We start from the raw sequence: 16,954 nt of genomic DNA, 5'->3' as shown, positions 1-16,954 counted from the left end.
AGGTGGACACTTTCATGACCTACAGATAAAGGTACCACCATGCCTTTCAGGAGGAGGTTACAAGGTTGATTGATTGAGGAAAGGCTGATGTAGCTCTCAGTCACTCCTACATGATATAGTCAGTATCTTTCACCAGAGATTCCTTGTCAACACGGCTGGGGTTTGACATTTACATTTATTAGCATCAGTGTCAAAATATGAGCCTGGTTTTATTAAACGGATTTGTATGACTGTGACTAATGGTGTTCTGATGATTGAAAATAAAAATTTTGATTAAAAGAAGGATTAAAGATAATTATTGATTGTAAAAATACTTACTTTCAATTGATCAGAGTTTTGATGTTTTAGCATAACACACTTAAAGTAAACTAATCATTAAATATGATGAATATTTATTAACAAACATGCACTCAACAGCGTAAAGCTATGCATAGTGTAAAATCTTAACCACTTTTATTGTTTGATAACAATGCCAGTACCTGTCTTGCATATGTGTATTTCATTGCATGACAATATTAGTTACAAAAAAACTCCGAAACATTAATTAGAACAAAACTTGTGAAAAATCCATAAAATTGGTGATTACTTTCAAAATGTACATATTTTATTTATAATCATTAATTGTCTGATAATCGATATTAGATTTTGTTTCTGATTCCCTACATTAGCTGTGACCATGTTGTAAATTCAATAAAGATAACCCACTGCCCTTGTCCTTGCACATGAGTGAGTGAGTGAGTGAGTGAGTGAGTGAGTGAGTGAGTGAGTGAGAACACAGAACACTGTTCAGCTGTCCAAAAAACAGCATCAAGCAATGACACAATCACAATATGTAAATTAATCCAACCAGCTGAACACTCAGTCTCCCAAGCATTGAGCAAACAATTCTCTTTTACACAACAAACCGAGCTTCAGCAGCATGTCAAGTGTATACCCATCAAAAACTTTCCCACGAGTGCTACCTACCTGTTTCAGGAACAATATCAGCTACCATTTTAGCTTCCTCTTAATGTTCAAGTCTTAGAGGAAGGAAATTTAATTATTTGCGACATACAATCACGCTCAATTTCCTTCTAATGGCTATGCTATTGCTCTCAATGCTCTGGCATTGTTCCTCTGACTTTTCTACTTCAAAAATATGTTTCAAGGATGCTGTCCACGTACCGCATATCTCCATATATAAGGCAATTTCTTATGCCAACAGAAGAGGGTTTAGAGTGAGTAAGTGTAGTTTTACACTGCACTTGGCACTATAACAGCTATATGGCAGCAGTCTATAAATAACTACAGTCTGGACAGAACATCCAGTGATCAACCACATGAGCATCAATCTATGCAACTGGGACATGATGACGTATGTCAACCAAGTGAGCAAGTCTGACCACCTGATACTGTCAGTGAGCTTTCATGAAAAGCATGGGTTCCTAAGATCAATTCTGAGACCAGTTCTGTTTTCCTGGCTCTATCACTTTCACACTCAGGTGATGGTTATCAGTAAAATTTAACATTTCCTACAAAATAATTGTTCCAAGAACTATTTTTGGAATATGAATTCCCATTGTATACAAATCCTGTTTTTTTTGCATTAAACATTTTCTGGACATAAAGATTAACAGGGTCTTGTTTCAATCATGATTATATAGCCGGGTCTAGACAGACCATAGACTTCCGATTTTAATGCAAGAAAACAAAGCCAAATAGTTTGTATAATTCTCTCCGGGGCAGAGATTTAGATTAGTGGAACAAGATGGGCTGCTATTTCTGACAACAGTACATTTGAGTTCATCTGTATCAGTCAGGAAATCCTGTACATCATGTAGGGGCTGTGTATTGACATTTTCAGATGTTAGGTAAGTATTTAATGATTTATATATGAACAAGATTGTTATCAACCCAAAACAGATCAAATATTATCATTTCAAGTGAGGAAATCAGAGGATGGTCAGCTGGATAGCGTATTTGCTCCCTCAACACAAGGACTTGGTTTTGTTCCTCTCATAGTGAGCAAATAAAGGTACATAAATCCCTATTCATTCCCACAGGTCTGACAAGTACAGTTTAGCAAAAAATTAACAGACAATAATTCAGAATTTTTTATGAGTCCAAAATGTTTAACTTGTTCCGGCAATGGGTGAGCAAATACACAATTACGAATACGATGCTCATACAGTTCATTGCCGTAACCCTCCTTCAGAGTCATAAAGCCAGGGCAGATGGTTCACAAACCTCATAATTGATTTAAAGAGGAAACTATCAACCTAATTAAACTCCCAATCAGCCATATTTTCAAATTAAGCAATCACAACTAGCGCACTGGGTCACGGTGCAAGATGAGGATCGGGATCAGACAGGCACTTCCAGTCCAACATCATTTTTATAAGGTTATACATTCTTTCAATGGCAATAATTATTTCCTTCTGGCCAAAGTTATGGTCCAATTAGGAATGACTGAATGGAACACATGAGCAGAGGCACGGATGCATGTACATGCAATGATATGGATGTATATATAGGATGATCTTGATAAAATAACGACTAACAAGGCATGGGCATGTAGTACTTGGTGTGTTTATCCCAATTAGCTTCAAGATGTTTTATCTGCAGTGTCCACATATGATGTGTTGAGATGTGAAGCCTCAGAATATCAAACATGAAGGCTACGCCAGATCTCTGCAAACATTTTGATACCATTTTATTACAACACCAGGTTGAAATAGTCAATTTGAACTGAAACCTTAACACAACCAGATCTTATCAAATCTATTTTTTGCTCTTTTTATCTGAATATCACATTATTCATTTCCATGTGTACATCATTAAAGAAAATGTTTAAGAGTGTTTTGGCAATGTTTGTTTAAAACTGAATAAAGATGGATGATCACACAACCTTATAACAGACAGTTTCCGACCTGGTAAACATCCTCACATACACACAGCCATGATACTGCAGTCCCCTTTCGTCAAGCTGCAATGCTACATAACAAGTAATAAACCATTAAATGGTTGCACCAAATGTTCTGTATTTACAGCAGTGACAATGTCTAAGCTTCTGTGAAGCTACAGGAAGGAAGACCTAACTTTAGGCTCCATCAGAGACTGCCTCTCAAGCAGCTCATAGAAGGATCCAGTTGGTTTTGGCTTTACTTTCTTCAAATTCATACAATACAGGTACAAAACAATTTCTAAAAATGCACCAAAAGCAAATATATCTTTGTTAACCTGATGTCCTACAGGCTATAAAAAGTTGCTTGGCTTGTTTTTTTCCTAAGAGAATCAGAGACTGAAAAGGGTTCTGCCTCAAGCAAAAATCTGATGACTCCCGAGACATTAACTGGATGGCAATATGGACAACCTCTAAAACACTACAAGGCATTTATTAGGTTATATACATGACTGTTTAACCCTATGTCTGTATATATTTACACATATATACTGGTGATGGCAAATGTTTAGATGTTGTCCATTTGATGTGGTTCTCAAACCATGGATATTTGATTGTGACTGATGACTTCACTCCAGGAGGAGGATATACCTATCTTCAGTACAGTAATGAAAATGCCTTGCGAGGTCATCAAGGTCAGACATTATACAATGAAACATCTCTCTACTCCATCATAGTCCTTGGATAGCAACCCTCAGTAGGGGAACCAACATTTATACATCGGTGTTATGAATTTCATCTCTCATCACTGACGACAGGCTGACACAGGAAAAGCCGATTCATGTCATAACATACTAGAGAGTAATGAAAGGGTGATTTATCTAGCTGAATGTCTTCAAGAGCAAAGAAAATACAAACTTTGAAGGTCAGAGACAGAAGAAGTAATGGAGGAACATCAGAAAATGCTAGGCTCTGTTTTCTTAAAAAAACAACAAACACACAAGTGTGGTCTTACGCAATTAGCCCCTGTAGAATTAGTTAATGGCAGTAATTCATAATATGGGATTTTTTACGTTTTAAGCGGAAATGCCACATCAGTTTTTTTACAGTTAGCATAGTCTACTTCTGACATTGAGCCAACAACATGCTATACGTGAAATATATATTCATTTTTAGGGAGTCAATGAGGGTGATGAATTTCAAGACAGTTCTGCATCAGATCCTGATTAGACCTGGATATGCCTTGTTGTAAACATGGAATTACTTCTGTGCTGTCTGCCTTACAACTAATTTCATAACAACCAAAGACAGCAGCATTGACTTCAGAGTTTCCATGTACGCCAGTAAGTGAACTAACAAGAATTTAGTCACAGACATCCATCTCCACATGCAGGAGCTTTGAAAGGAAAGGCAATAAACAAACAGGCTTTGTCTTTCATACGTATCAGCTTCCTCAGCAGCAAATGGGAGGACTGCGAAAGATATGTCCTCCTGTCTTGTCTTTGAAATTAGAATTTGAAACTTTGAAAAATGATAATTTCTTCCAGTTGCACATGTCCATATAATAACAAGATCAGAGTTCTCATTCTTCAACTGTCGTTCTTGTTTCCTGATACTGATAAGGATTTAGTATTCTCAGACGAGATGACGCATAATGATGGAGAGGACAACACAACACCAAGGAACGTGTGGAAGGGTGTGAATGATGTCACAGGGTTATCCTACAGAAAACAATGTCAGATAACTCTGAGCTAGCTCCAATAGCAACTGGCCATCCCACAAAGGCCCTGGTTCCAAAACGTGAGGAAATTTTCAACACTTTTATCAATGTTTTCGCCTTGATTAATGTCGGAGGTTATCAGTGTTGGGGAGGGGTTTTATCACTAATGAAATGATAGATCAGCTGAGGTCGGCAATTTTGACATGGGCAATGATTGGAAGCCCGTATTCTAGAGATGTTAGGATCAGAGGTCACTCAATGGTTTGCCGCCCACCTCTCTTGGGTTTGGGTTTGCCACCATCCCCTTTCATAAAATTATTTTTTTAAAGAAAAATACATTAACAAGTTTCAGAACATTTAATTTACACATTTTCTGTTGCCACTGTTTTGCAATCGGAATATGATGCCACAGGCAGTTTTGTCATTCACCTGATCATTCTTATACATGGTTTTTCAGTGATCACTGAGTGAAGAAACAGAGCATTGAGGAAAAGGACAAGAGAAAATACAAAAAGGGGAAGAAAAATTCAAAAACACATGGATGAAAGAGAACAGAGGGAAAAAGAAGTATACTCAGTAGAGAAGTATATGGATAAAATGAAAACAACAGATAAGAAGGAAAATACAAACATGTAGAAGAATAAGACAAAAAGATAAGGAGGGAAAGGAAAATTCTGTGAAAGAATAGGGTCAAGGAAATTAAAAGGAGTACAAGGAAAATTCTGATGACGAATAAGAAGAAAAAGGATTAGAAGGAAAAGAATCGGAAAAATGAAAAGATGGAGAGGAAGAAGAAGTATATTTGATAGTTTGGTATTGATGCCCATCACATTCTGCTACAGAATCTGTGTATGTTGATGACAGGGAAACATGCATCTTTGACATCACTATCTCAGGTGAATCATACCTTAACACTAAATATACACCTTTCTGTAGTGTCGGTAACGAAACCGATATAGACCAACTAGAATGTTATTAACAAACCACCTGCTATTTTGCTACAGAATTTGACATGTTCCATTTATAATTATCAGCAAGCAAAAAAGGAAATGAAATATCTGACAGATGACAAACACAGAAAAGCTTTCATCACTGGTTTTGACAACATGCACCAAATAACTTATATGTCACAGATAAAAGCTTGGTGTTTTGGAGAACTTTAAACTAAAGCATGAAAGATCAGGAAGATTATTTTTGCAAGCAGTGTCATTGTTTCAGTTATCAAAATACATAATAGTCCTCAGTTGTAAGTTCTCCATGATAAGAAATGAAAGGTTATCTGAAGCATTTTTTTGTCATCTCCATGTGTTGAAGGCTTGGCTTGGTAAATATTGCAATTCTGATAGGTATCACTACTAACACTTACAAATCATTTTCCCAACAAGTGAACTATGCATACATTGTACTCAGTCAGATGTATCTGGTTCAGACAGAATGTAACAAACAAGAGTGGTGTGTAGGTCTTGCATTGCTGACATGAAGATTAAAATGAATGCAGACATTTACAACCTTGTGACATTGATAACCGAGGCCTGAGGGTGTGGGTTCGAATCCTGGATGGGACTCAAGTCAAAAACAAAGTACTAGAATTTGTGCTTTACCAAGAAAGTGTAAGCCCAAATATAACATACGTTACAAGGCCTGAAAGCCAGGGATATGCGTCCTCTCTGTTCATCCCTGCCAAGACACTGGATGATGCTACTGCACAAATCGTTCAATTACGTGAAATATGCTCATGCCAACCAAATTTAGCAACATGAATATCTGTGGGTTTCTCTTCATGTGAAGTGTGTCCTTCCAGGCAGAGGTCCATGTTGTATGATATCACAAACTGTTCATGGTTGACAATGGGTTCTATATCAGAATGTTTTGCCATAGCACACGTTTCTCCCTTAGATTCACATCACAGTGGTTAATTCACAATGAGAAGGAATTATTACTTCTAGTTGACAAATAAAATAAGTGACACAAAAAAAGTAATTAGCATCTCAGTTTTCATTTGTTGTTGGTAGAGATGTTGGCAGTCAGATGCAAGTTAAAATCCTTGCTTGTCCATAGGCTTCTTAGCACTGTGGGGAGCTGTGACTGATGATAGTAACAGTATAGAACTACATGAACTAACTGCAGCTGCAGGGAGCTTTAGGACCTTGCAGCAAAGGGAAGTCTCTGGAAGCAGCCATCAACTCCGAACATGGAATGGGAAATGAGACGGGAACTTGACATGACAGAAATCTTAGATTAGGCTATCCTTACGCCCACATCATGACTCGTATAGAATAAGTTGGATCGCAGAGATAAACCATGAAATCTTTCTCTTGTGATCCCTGAATAATTCATGCAATAGGTACTTGTCAATCTGTTACATCCTAACGATAAAACAAACATGGCTCTGTACTTAGAAGCTTTCAAGCAGTGCTGGTTACGGTGTTCACACATGTTTCAGCCATTGCATGATAAGACCTCCCACAATGAGACAATGAATACCCAGGAATACTTCCACCACTGAGATAGTAACACAACAATACATCCCAGTCCCACAATCTTATCTTGCAACAAAGATGTGCAGCCGTTGTGCACAATCACACATAAATGGTCGATGCAGCCACAACACCTGACAACCCTCGACATCCATATGTGCAGCAACTGTTTCCTGTGATGTGCATATCATTCTGTTTACATCACAAAAACAGCCCTGGCAGGTAGATAAAGATTTTTTTGTACTTTCTGGAAACCAAGCTGAGACTGTAAATAAACGGAAGTGTTACTTGAACCTCCAGACCAATCTACTCAATACACAGCATCTTGGAATGTTAAGCATGCTAGATTGTTCCTTTTCCTGAATTTCCTTTACACTGAACCTAGAGTAAGTGAGTTGGCTTTAATTCTGAATTGAACAGCATTGCAGTGATAACTTTATTTGAGAGTCAAGTCAAAATGAATGGAATGAAGTTTAATAATAAAGAATAATTTTAGTGAAATGTATGAGTGAGTGAGTGACTTTTACATCGGTATTAAGCAATATTCCAGCCATATCACAGCAAGAAAGAAATGGGTTTTGCATACTGTACCCTGATGGGGAATCAAACCCCTTTCATCAGGGTGATGAGCAAACACTTTAACAACTAGGCTACCCCACCACCCCTGAAATATATGTGCAGACAGAAATAGATACAAGTTGTGCAATGATAAGGCACTAAAGTTATGTATCCCAATAAAGGGTGCCATAATTCCTTTTATCATCATACATTCAAAGTTTTTCTGGTATAAAGTCATGTGATTAATGACAAAAACTGTTTCAAAAACCAGTATGCCCAGGCTCCAATGCTTTTAAGTTGGCTGCCTGTGGCATTATATTCGCACAGCTCTATCATATAGGTTTTAGCCCAAAATATTCCTTCAATGATCTGGGCAATTGAAAACCTTCTGATTGTTGATTATGATCCACTTGAAAAAAGATAGCATATCAACTTCTGAAAAAGTACTGTAATTAACACAGTATCATGATACATATTGGAACGTAACCCTACTTTATCATTGCAGAACAAATATACATATAATCTTCAGAAAATGAAGACTAATTTAGCTCCTAAATGACAGACCATGTTGTATCCCCTGAAGCTATTCCCAGACACAACCTGATGCTCTTCCAGATGATACTATCAATAATCCTTATCTGACTTTGTTCGCTTCAGAGGATCCAACAACCCAATGGTTTTCCAAGCATAAAACAGCTACCTTCCAAACGACATCAAAAACGTGAAAAACTTCGGATCTAAATCTTCTAAGAGTGTTAATTTCCATTCAATCAATTTCACTTCAGTACTGAACCTTCACAGGAAAGGACTCTGTATTATTAAACTCAGTCTTTAGCACAAATCACAGCCTTGGACCCTCAATGTACAACAATATAGTGTCCCTGGGGGATGGGGAGAACCAGATGTCCCCCATAGGCACACCATAAACATGGGTAAGGTGAAAGGTTCATGCTGGCATTGAGGGATCGATATGGTTGTATCGGTCTGTGATGGCAGCAAGTATCATCCTCACCTTCATCCTCAGCACAGCTGGATGTCATACTGTTTGATGATGAATATATATTTTGATAACGTCATCTAAATCATTAATTTACAGGCATCTAGTGTCTGCAATTGTTGAAGCAAATACACACAAAAAAATATTTACCTTTGAACAGTTTAATTTTTTTATATACTTTCATAATTAAGCTGCCTTCAAAATGCACTGTTCTGAATTTCATTCTTTTCACATTCACAATTAAATTAAAAAGTAAAAGGATCTGATTTGGGTCTCAGCTTCCACATCCAGAGGCATATGTTCTAAATTTTCTGACTGAATGACGTTAATCAGTTTTCTGGAAATCTTTATGAATCACTAACACCATAAATGCTACTCAAACTTTGAAACTGCACAAGTCTGTCACAGTAGAATATATCAAAGATAATTTGATTAAAAAGCTATAATATTTATTCTTTCAAATTGCATCTAATCTCATGAAATACACTTTCAATATTACATTTTGCAACAGCAAGCTGAAGCCAGGAATCAAAGACAATCCCAGTCATGGTAGCTCCCTTCAGAACACAGTACAAGAGTCTGTTTTCCCTCTTGAATTCCTTGAAATCCTTCATCGATGTGTCAGGTAGAACAAACTACATACACGACCTGTCATTTCCTGTCATGTACCCATTCCCGTACATGTTAGTGCTTGTTTTTCCACGTCACTGTCATGAAAGTGACGCAATGACTTTTTTTTCCCCAGTGTTCACGGATTTCCTTCAGCCAGCGTATATTTATGGTGGATGACAGGCGCTGCTTTGAGATAAAGTGCTACATAAAAGGAACATATTGACGATCCCCGTAGAGGAAATGTTCGGATTAGTTATGTCATAACTTTGGCAGATTTCACTGGGAGAATGCCAGTGTGTGACGCACAAGAGATGGAGTTTAACAATATTAGCCATAGTCTCCACAAAAAGCATGGCAAACCTTCCGTAATGGGGAAGGCTGGAGCTACTCTGTCTTTGGAAAGGGAAAACAAGGCCATAAAAAGTAAAGTTTGGTTAATAGCACATGACAAGATAATGAAGTTCTGATAGAAAGATCAGAGGTTATCTCCCTTTGTAATAGCATCATGCCATGCTCTCCCGTTATTGGTACTAACTAACCTGTCCCTGTGTTCAAGATGAACAATATTTTGATCAAAATTTAATTTTTTACAAAAGGCTATTGCAAATGATGGGATGTATTCATCATAGTATCACCATATGCGTCATCAAAGTTTCTAAATATCAATGTTTGAAAATAATAGGCATCATATACTAATGGAATGTTGGAAAATAATTATAAATATGTAAAAAAAACAAATAGAAAGACAATCAGAAGATGTTTGAAACTCTATTTTTATAAACAACAGTTATGGTATGTATCATTTGACTTCATGCTATGGATAATCTATACTTTTCAGAACAAGTCAAGGAAATGAAAGACTTCCTGCATATTATCTGTTTGGACAGAATGGTGATAAAATCTTATTACTTGGTTTAAATTACATCCAATACACACATTAATCAGCCACATCTCATTCACAGCAGAAAAACAGTAATTAAATTTCTTCTTCATATAAAACACGGCAGTGATATTACAGCCAATTTATGAAAGGAATGGCTGCCAATAAACCTTCTTCTGATCTCCGTCAAACACGAGATGGCAATATTCATGGCAACACAAAGAAAACTGGTTTGTCATCTATTTGCCATAGCATGTTTCTCCTTCATTACTGTTACAAACACAAAATCATTAATTTTCCATCATGATTAATGTTCCACACCAAAGGAAATCCTTCATAAACCTACCTAGTGGACCTTTAACACATATTGAGCCTCCTGCATGCTGTTGGTGTATCACACAGCCCACATTCATAATTCCCAAGATAAATGATGAAGTATTACCACATGTTGGTGCAGAATTGATTATCTTCATCAAAGCTGATGGATAAAGACAAGCTATATTTACAGTGTCATCTGTCCACATGTGTCATTAATCACCTTGTTCTGTGAGGTTAGATGTGAAACATCACATCCAGGCCAATGAGAGATTTATCCATATTTTTCACGGTCTTGTGTCATATGATGCTATAGTAAGAGGCAGTGGGCAACATGGATCATCAGGTTTCAAAGAAGTACAACTTTACAGGAGATCTTTCATATGATTTGTAGAGAGGTCACATAACATGTAATCTTGTGACAAAAGTATTTAATCATTATCTGAAGGTTGGGAATGAGAGAATGGGTGTTTTTACCTCCTGTGTTGTAAGAGCTGAAGTATGAGACCTTCAAAGGCATGAATCACTTCTTCACAAGTTCAGTACTCAGGCCAGGCCAGGACGCTGTCTTGTTGTACAGAATTTGGTCATGATGCCAATAAAAACTTTTTTTTTTCAGTTTTGGTTCACATCTCATTCCTGACCCAAGTCATAGCAAATACTTTTTGCTAATTGCAAAAACTGTTGAAAATTTATCAACACAACACCATACTTTTGTCATTAAGGTTGGGTTTGTGTGTAAAAACAAAAAATACATTTCTGTTCTCTGTTTGAACAGTTGAACCTGAACATTAAAAATATTCTCATACAAATTTGTAAAGGTCACATCGAACTGAAATATATGCTATTAACAATTGATCAAAACCACTGTGATGTTACCCAAAGTAACATAGGATAGAAGTGAAGTTTTTTTTAACCTTTAAGACAGAAGTTGCTGCAGGCTGAAGCTACTTCTGCAGGTACAAGTAACTGTGTCTAGTTGACAATGATCAACTTCTTTTGATAATTCGAATTTCAGTTTTAATGCAACTGCACTCATGAGAACTATACTTTGGGCAATTATGTAAGAGAGGCAGATGTTTCGTAAGAATGTTTACTTAAAAAATATATCAAGATCAAGATTAAAACAACATAACAGATTACAAGATTTTCAGAGACTGTGATTATCAACATAGTTAGAAGCAAATGATAATGGCACAGAACTCAGTCTCCTTACAAATGCCGAGAATGTTATTCATTGCAATGCAATTGGACTTTGATAATCCTAAGGAACACAAAATGTTTTGGGCAATAGCAAATGCCAAGAGACAAGCCAAGTAGGAAAACCTACAGCATAAAAGCTTCACTGAAATATTCCTCTGATAAGTGGGTCTAATGAACTCCTCTTGTGACACGATGACTGATAAAGTTTTCTAAACCATCAAATCAAAGGCAAAAAATGCTGAACTACAAGAGGAAAATAATCTGCTATCCATGTTAACATGTTGAGAACACTTGCTTTTGTGAGGACCTCAAGACCTGGTCCCCCTCTGAGCACATGAAATACAATGGATCTCTTTGTCTCTCTGTCATAAGCTTAACCAGACCAATACATCTTATTAGGCAAACCATGAGATATCATAGACAGAAAAGAAGAGGTTGTATTCCTTTGACTTTGCAAAGAACAAAAGTATTCTTTCATGCACTTTACATCATGCTTTCAATACCTTTTTTAAAAATCCCATTTTGATGTTTCTGCAACAGTTCATATATTTTGTCGGTACATCTATTCAAGTCTGTCAATATTCTAATCTTTGAAAGCGTCCTCTTAAAATGCTTTAAATACATTTTAAGTTGTTAATCATTTGCCTAAATATGCTGAATATACATAAGTAAATACTGCAACTTGTTCACTTGCATAAGGGTTATATGGTTCAAGGGAACATTGCTTAAGCTAGTGGGTGCAGCCTTGAAAGGCACCTACTGGAATGATCCAGCTTGCATGAAGTATGTGTCCAACTAGGCAATAAGCTCTACCCATGCTATTCTTACACACAGCAGTGTCAGGCCACACTCAGTGTTACAGATAACCCATGATGGATTGAAATATAAATGCAAACTGATTAGGCGGACAATGGTACAAACTAGGAAGGGAACACTGGGAAAATACAGCAGTCAGAAAGAATCATGTACATGAGTAATGAACGCTTGACATCACTCGCCTTGTATCTCCCATTGTCGTTGAAGTCAATGAGCACACTAATCTGACAGAAGCAATTCACTGGATAGTTGTTTCTCAGTGAAAATACATACTGCATGGATGTTCTCACAACATGCAACTTTCGACTGCATGGATGTTCTCACAACATCAGGAATGGAGATTTTTGCATACAGCATGGAGGTTGGTGCACACAGCACGGAGGCTGGTGCACATAGCATGGCGGCTGGTGCATACAGCATGCAGAATGGTGCATGCATGAATCTTGTCATTTAAATCAAGGAGGCTGTTGCATGGAGTATGGAGTTAATGCACAGTGGTTGCAACTTAAAGCATACAGATTGTAGCATACAGCGTGGAAGTTGATGCATTGATGCATACAACATGGAGACTGGTACATACAACATAGGGTATGGCAATAAAGCAAGGAGGTTGTCGCATCAAGTATAAAAAACTGTCACATACAGCATGGAGACTGACATGCAAGGAGTCCTGATGACAAGAGAAATGCATCAGTTTCAGCCAACCTTCCAGCACCAGCCATGTGCACAATGCACCTTTGGACCTCATATGACAATAAGGTAGCAGGCAGCGATCTGCGCTGCTGTTAATGAAGATGGAATTGTAATCAGTGTGTGACAGTACTGTCCTTGGAGAGGTGCCATAGCCTTGGAGCTAGGTCCCCAATGGAAGGAAGACAAATCACCACAAACTACCACAACTAATGAAGTCGTTGTTAGGTTAGGTCTGGTGACAATCAGACTTTGGCAAGTCTCATGGGAACGTACATGAAATATAGTATGTGTGAGGACAACCTACCATGACAAACCATCTGAACAAATAGGCATCCAGAGAATTCAATAATGGAAAAGACATCTGATGTGATGAAGAATCAGTCATTTGGGTCCAATACTGCTTTGGAGAGAGTGAGTGAGTGAGTTTGGGTTTACACCATACTCAGCAATATTTCAGCCATATGGCAATGGTCCTTAAATAATCAAGTCTGGACCAGACAATCCAGTGATCAACAGCATGAGCATTATTCTGCACAATTGGTAACCAAAGGCCAGCGAGCCTGACCACCTGATCCCATTAGTCGCCTCTTACAACAAATATGAGTATCTGAAGGCCAATTCTAACCCAGGCCTTGATAGTATAATATTGCTTTGGACAGTATATCAGATATATAATCAGTGTCTGTTTAATCTATGGACAAAGTACATATTCAAAGTGTTACCCCATTGTAAAACTTTAAATAACAACTGGACAGACTGACCATAATTTCAAATCAGGAAAGGCCAGATTCAGAAATTAATTGGTAAGAAATGAGTACCAGGAGTGAAAAAAAACGTTACTACCATCAGATTTTTAAATATTTTGAAATACTGACAACGTTGAATATATGTGCTAATCTTCTCATTTAAAAAACCCACACATACACCGGCATCAGCCAGCATCTGTGTGTTATCATGAGTTTGGACAGGAGATAAATGAATGTGACTTGCAATTTGGTGGAGTCATATTTGAGCATCATCCTCTCATGTAAAGTGGTTATATGCTAATTTAAACTGACTGCAATCACCAAAGAGCAAAAAATTCACTTGAAAACGTCAGAAAATCCCCAGAGTTAACAGAATCATTATGACATGGATACTAGTCTCTAGATTAAAACTTCCGGCACATTTGTTTTTTTCTGAACTCTATGGACAAATGAGATGTAGAAAACATCCAAGTGGAAAGGAAACAAACAACGTGACGTGGCTGAGATATGACAGACTTCCTGACTGAAGGAGACCTCTAGGGTAATCAAAAGTTCAGTCCAAACCTGATTATTGGTCCCGAAAAGACAGCTGGAGTCGTAGGTGATGTGAAGAAAAAGTATGACTGAGACGTGTGATGTAAGGTCATACATCCGAATGTTGTGTGACCAGGTTATTATTGCAGCGGTCCCAAAGGAGGACAAGGACATCAAGAAGACATTGAAGGTGGCCATATTGACAGATCATCAATGGGCTGAGACACTGAATAAAATTGATGACCTGAAGGCATGTCTGGCTTTTGACAATCAATCCTCTGGGAAAACCCTTCAATATGGTGCATTGTCTGCAGTACATGGAGCCTTGGTGTACAGCTATACATAGGGTAGATCACCTACATATTGTGGTGTACAGCCCTTCAATGGGTAGATCATCTACAGATTGTGGTGTACAGCCCTACATAGGACGGATCACCTACGGATTGTGGTGTACAGTTCTACAATGACGGATCACCTACAGATTGTGATGTACAGCCCTACAATGGCGGATCACCTACAGATTGTGGTATACAGTTCTACATTGGGTAGATCACCTACAGATTGTGGTGTACAGTTCTACATAGGGTAGATCACCTAGAGAATGTCGTGTACAGTTCTACAAAGGGTGGATCACCTCCAGAATGTGGTGTACACCTCTACATAGGGTGGATCAACTTCTGTATGCAGTGTTGTTCGCTATTTAAGCTAATACCACCATCGGATGCTAGTGATGTTACTGCCATTCCACATCTCAACATCCAACTGAGAATATCATCACATCCATGGGGCAGAAGACAGACTGATTATATTCAAACTGAAGCATAGTACAAGCAGAATTAGGCCATGTGATCTTGATAGCTACACTCAAAGGAAAACATTTTCTTGACTACTCTACCCAACTATCAGTATCCTCTATGTGTTCAGATGAACTACATGTACATTAAATTTGTTTACAGACTTGGTGACAAAGATCTTGATTACAGCAATGCTATCCACTTTTTGCCACACTTGCTGAACAATGTGTCTGGTCTAAAGCATTGGGTCTTTCCTTGCATGTTTGGCAAGGCTCTTCAAAGTGAGCGATCTAATTAAGACTTTTCTGTTGGGAATAGTTTCTGAAGATGAGCAGATCTTTGATATTACAAATTAATTGCATCAATTGCTTGCAGGGGAAAAGCAAAATATCTGTTTCAATAGTCCTTGTTCTTTCCAGTTAACACCAAACAGGTTTGGCAGAAATTGCTTATAATCTGAATTATCCATTTCCCTTCTTGTCTTTCATCCAGACTCTTGCAATTCTATGATTGCTATATGTTCAACACACAAACAAACTTACCACAAAAGAACACTTTCTTTGAGTGAAGCCTCTTCTAAAAGGCCATAGATTCATGAAATCATAACTGGCAAATATGTTTGAATGATTGAGTCTCCATTCATGGAGATGTTGACAAAGTCAAATGATACTCGTCGACAGAGAAACTATTGCAAAGAACACTGGAATTGCATGTTCCAAAACATGAAGCCTGGCCTGATCAATTTACAATTACAGACATCAGTATTCCCTCTCAGTGCAGGCTGGATGCTTCTCTAATCCTACACGCACTCCCTCCTCTCGAGGATGTCCAGAAACAATCCACAGGGATTAACAATAATAGGCAGTACCACTCAATTGATGTAATTTTCTTGTTTGATGTAATTCGGTAAATTCTACCAGGAAGAGCTTATCTGAATAGAAATATCTTAATGACTTGACTGACTTCAATGAGACATGAGTATGTTGTAAATGCAGCTTGATAATTACTGTACTTTATTGCGAGAACCTCATAATATCTCCTGAACCAGGCTGTATTTTAGGAAAGGAAGTATGTATGTTGATGTTAATCCTGCTGATTGACCACTTTATCTGATCAGTATTTATATCCCTTATGGTATGTTTATTATTCCATAGACATATACTCATGGAGTGAGCTTGAAACAACTGATGCATAAATCATGTTCCAGTGAACACTTCTTTGTTCTAACATCTTTGGTGGGCTAGAACAACAGATGAAATATTTCAAAATAATCTACTATCTTCTGAATGAATGCTTTTGTACTGATATGGTGCTTGGATTCCCTGAAGGCATTGTTGTGAAGAATGGGCACCCACAGTGAGGGATATAAGCCTTGCATCCATGCATGTTTTCGGCTCATCCACTATTGGTTGCCACAGTAGGAGGGGTACTTCCAGAAGGGCTAAAGTCACTGGACAAACAGGAGTCCATGGCAGGAGGCATACCACACAGCATCCATGAAGAACTGTTTTATGTCCAGAAGATAATATTTGATACAGATACATGTTTCATGGGTAATAAATTGCAAAAAATAAAATATATACATCATCAAAACAATTTGTAAGTGTGTTTTCATACAAATTACAGCAGATGCGAATTCAGAAAGCAATGTCAGAGAATTATTGTTTTCAGGAATATTATAGACTATATTTTCAACAACTACTATCCCAAGATGCTATGTTGTTGCAC

General features: G+C 37.6%; 1 protein-coding gene across 3 annotated transcripts in view; it reads right to left on the bottom strand.

Annotated features, from left to right (window-relative positions):
• Positions 1–16,954, bottom strand: part of LOC137278255 (semaphorin-2A-like) — a 328,809-nt gene that overhangs the window by 46,150 nt on the left and 265,705 nt on the right. The window contains exon 1 of one of the 3 annotated variants that reach the window (XM_067810480.1): positions 10,472–10,531. The exons of the other annotated variants lie outside the window; for them this stretch is intronic. The gene's annotated coding sequence lies outside the window, so the exon portion shown is untranslated. Of the gene's footprint in view, positions 1–10,471; positions 10,532–16,954 lie in introns of those variants that run through there. 3 annotated transcript variants of the gene reach the window in all.

Source organism: Haliotis asinina, chromosome 3 (genome assembly GCF_037392515.1).
Source record: "Haliotis asinina isolate JCU_RB_2024 chromosome 3, JCU_Hal_asi_v2, whole genome shotgun sequence".
Taxonomy (NCBI): domain Eukaryota; kingdom Metazoa; phylum Mollusca; class Gastropoda; order Lepetellida; family Haliotidae; genus Haliotis; species Haliotis asinina.
This window is presented reverse-complemented; position numbering and strand designations above follow the sequence as displayed.